Source organism: Vitis riparia, chromosome 10, assembly GCF_004353265.1.
Source record: "Vitis riparia cultivar Riparia Gloire de Montpellier isolate 1030 chromosome 10, EGFV_Vit.rip_1.0, whole genome shotgun sequence".
Classification (NCBI taxonomy): domain Eukaryota; kingdom Viridiplantae; phylum Streptophyta; class Magnoliopsida; order Vitales; family Vitaceae; genus Vitis; species Vitis riparia.
The window spans coordinates 10873761-10877962 of record NC_048440.1 but is presented as its reverse complement, the minus strand read 5'-3'; the positions used below and the strand labels follow the sequence as shown (position 1 = coordinate 10877962).

General features: G+C 32.4%; 1 long non-coding RNA gene across 1 annotated transcript; it reads right to left on the bottom strand.

Moving 5' to 3' along the window:
• Positions 1 to 902: 902 nt before the first annotated feature.
• Positions 903 to 1831, bottom strand: LOC117924164. The gene is made up of 2 exons (XR_004652735.1): positions 1576 to 1831; positions 903 to 1384 (listed from the first exon to the last, which is right to left on the bottom strand). It is a non-coding gene; the product is annotated as an uncharacterized LOC117924164 (long non-coding RNA).
• Positions 1832 to 4202: the final 2371 nt, after the last annotated feature.

The following is a 4202-nucleotide window of genomic DNA, read 5'->3' as shown; positions in this document are numbered from 1 at the left end:
TAGAGTGGTTAGGACAAGTATAAATTATATAACATCTTTATTATTTCTAATATATAGTACCAAAGCTAAAATTGAGCCAATGTTAGTCAAATGACTTAAAAAATAATAACAATTTCAAGCAAAGTACAAGATTATCAGCATGCAATTAGAAAAGGAAGCATCACAAAACAATTTCTAAAAAAATATCTTAGAGTAGGATTTAATTACCAAAAAAATCAGGAAACAACTCCTACACATCTAGAACAACATACCAAAAGCCAAACACTCATTAAAATGACAAATTATAGTAAAGACACCCAAAAGTTCCAAAAGATCCAGATTAGGTAAAAAAAAAATAGTGACATGCATAAACAAATTTTTAAAAAAATAATAATAGATAACGTAAAATCGTACAAAAATCACACACATTTTTCAAAGTGTTTATATCGTAGAAAAAATAAATCTAGGGTCGGGTAGTACTCAAAAATATTTTTAAGACACTCTAACTAATCAAATGTCCAAATTCCATCATGTACAGTAGGTACAACTTTGAAAAATCATATCTCCCTCAAAAATGCATATTTTTTAATATTTTATATGTCTAAGGTCAATTTCAAGAAGTCTAGAATTAAGAAAAAAATATTGAATTAAATTTAAAAAGTCTTCTATTATTTTATTTTTAGAAAAAAGATTTTGGGTGTTCATAACTGGGTGAAAACAGTGCCCTCCTAAAGAGTCATTTGTATCTTCTATTCCAGAATTGCTTTCTAACTCAAATGAAATTCTAATTTCAAGTTCAAGAAGCACAGAAAATTAGGATTACAATCAATCAATCCACACAAAGTGCTAAAAAAACATTAATAAACAAACACCCAACATAAAAACAGCAAGCTTTTATTAAAAGAACACAAAAACAAATAAAATAAAAACATACCCACAACTTTATCTTACCTCAAGAACCAAATCCAAGAGCGAAAAAAGAGTTTAAAAATTCAATCAAGGTCAAACAAAATCAACCATCCCACAGAGTAGAAATTACATAGGTATTCGAGAAAATCAGTCATGTCACAAACTAAGCATCTAATCACACAACAGAAGTTCAGAAATTCAGCTTTCCTCGGGTGCTAAATTGCAATTAAAAATAAAACCACTAATTAATTGTCAATCTCAAGAGAACCTAAATCCCAAAAATTAGGCCAGAAACCTAAATTACGTGCACTAAATAGTTCCAGATGCATGAAATCAATGAAAAAAATTACCAAACAAAAATGGTAATCAGGAAAGACCAAGTAAAGAATACACAAAAATGTACATATTTATCGTTCGTTCGTGTGGTCGTCGGAAGAAAAAAACGGGAATAAAGAACAAAGCTCGAGATTTACAGCTGCGCCTAAACATTTGCTCTCTTTCATTGCAAAGAAACCAACAACAATACAAAAAAAAAAATCATATAAGTTTCGCCTCATATTTTCCTCATTTACCTCAGTTTTCTGAGCAACCAAACAGAAGCTAAAAGAAGGACTAGAAAGCGAATCTAACTTGAATAGTGTAAGAGAGCTCATAACAGAGTGGAAATCTCTAAATGAAGGCGAGAACCTGGAGATGAAATCGCTTTATCTGGAGAAATTTACGGATCAGTAGTATGGCAAAGCTAAGGACTCTTTGTGACTTTCTCTCCTTTTGCCCTAACCTGGGTTCCCCAAATTTCAAAGTCGAGTGTTGCGTGGGCTTTATCTGAAGAAATTTGCGGATCAGTAGTATGGAGACACACGTGAATCGATTACAGCTTACAAGCTTTCGATTTTTCACTGAGAAATTCACACAACAGAGAGAAAAAAGAGAGAAGAGAGAAGAGAAAGAAGCTAAGGACTCTCTGTGACTTTCTCTCCTTTTGCCCTAACCTGGTTTCCCCAAATTTCAGAGTCGGGTGTTGCGTGGGTTTTGCTAACTCGTTTAAGATTTTTGTGTTTATTTATTAAAAGCACAACCCGTGACATGGAGAGGGAGATGGCTGCTGACATGGATGTGGAGGGGTAATTTTGGAAATGAAATTATAAAACAATACATAGTGCATGAAAAGGATAATTTTTTGGGCAACAGTAGACATATTTTGGGTTATGGAAAGTTGGGTTATGAAAAAGCTATTAGGTCCAAATGGGCGGGCCAAAACACAGTTTTCCCTATATTGTATCATAAGAAAAAGAAAGGAAAAAAAAAAGTGGAGGGGGAGGGGGAGGGGGAGAGGTGGGGGGCTATGTTGTAAACAACAGGGTAGCCTGTGTAAAGTCCCCAGTTTTTACTTAGAGACCTCATTACCCATTAGGAAAAGGGTCAGTGACCTATTATTAATAATGCAAAATTACCCAAAGATGGATATTTGAATTTATTTTTATTTTTTTGGAGAATTTAAGAATTGTTGACACAATATAGTGAAACTGCATATACAAATATTGGGGTCATTAGTTCACATGACTTAAGCGATTAAGAACATTGAAGAGGAGACATGTTGCTTGATAAGCCCACCTGTCTACATCTTGAGCAGCCATAGTTTGTTGCTCATGAGACTTTTGGAAGACACCTCCAGGGATAAGATTGAGTAATTTAAATTCCATTAACAAAGTTCCTCTCTTTCATTAGCCTTTAGGCCCTTAGGAATCAGGCTTAAACTCGAAAGATTCTAAAATCTTACTCCCTTCTAACCTCAGGAAAGTTTTGAGAGCTCAGGTATCCACAAATATCTTGGTACATTCTAACAAGTCCTATACCATTTTCCACCATTCAATTTATCCCAAAATAGCATAAATGTCAAGGGGATACAGGAGACCAGAACTAATAAAGGCAATGACATTAAACGGGAGAAAAAAATATCGAAGCATGATAGAAGAGTTAAATACTTAAACAAGTTAGTGTTGGTATTTTAATTATAGTATTCCATTAATACAGTACCAAAATACTGGATGCCATATACTTTTGTCTAACAATGGATGGAATAATAGATATATAAGCACAAGAAATATGTTTCACTAACATGAAAATGAAATTTATGAAAGGTGGCTAGATTCGATAAATACAAACATGATAGAACACCTATGAAGCATGAAATATTTTTGAACACAAACTTTAACAAATCCATAACATGAATAAATGTTTGGAACCACCACACTAGATCAGCAATCTGTAGCTTCTCAATATCATAACTGTTACAGCTATATTCGACTTCTAACCATATAAGCTAAGCCTATGTTTTGTTTCTGGAAAGTTTTAAGGAAAAAAAATAGAGCAGAGAAATATAAGAAAAAATTATAAAAGTTTTCTTTTATTTGATTGTCCATTGAAAAGTTGAAGGAAAGAAAATTAAATTGCTAAAGAATGTAATTTCCACTAACTTTCCTCATTTTTTGTTAAGGAAAATGGACACTTCCACCACCCCAACCCTTTTCTTTGGTTTTTTTTTTCTTCATCTTTCGCATGGTACCCAAACATGAGAAAACCATTTTCACTAGCATTTTTTCCTTTCCTTTTCTTATTACTTTCCAAGAACCAAACATAAGGTAAGTTTATGACACCCTTTCTAACACAACCATTAATAGACGGCTCAAGGTACTTCTAACAGTGAAAGAAGAATTTCACAAATACTTATAGTAAATTACAGAATAAGCCAAAAGTGAAGATAACATCTATTAATACCTGCCTTCTTCATCTTCCAAATTCTGAAGATGTTGTTTTTCATCTTCACTTAAGTCCAATGCAACTTGGACGTAGGAAAAAGTAGAACAAAAAAATAATCAAGCATTCTTTTCTCAGCATCATCATGCAAAATTTTCTAGCATAGCATAAAAAGAAATCATGAAGAAAAATAAAAAATTAAAAAATAATACGCATGCTCTCTACAATAATCACAATAAAGGCAAACTACTCTAACAAATTATTAGAAAAAATTGGAAAAAATAAAATTCAGAGAATGGAAATCCATTTTCACCTCCATATAAAATACACCATGAAAAACATTGGAATCTAGTAAAGCTCTAGGTAAAAGAGGTATTTCAGGCCAATTTAAGAGCTCTATCAGAAATTCAAATGTCCATTCTGAAATAGAAAATTTAAAACCTAATTGAAACTTAACTATGCAATCCGAGTACCATAAAAACATTGAAAAAGTCACACAAATACTCGCATAATCTTATCAATCGAAAGGTTATAATACAAGGTGCAAAACACCAGAA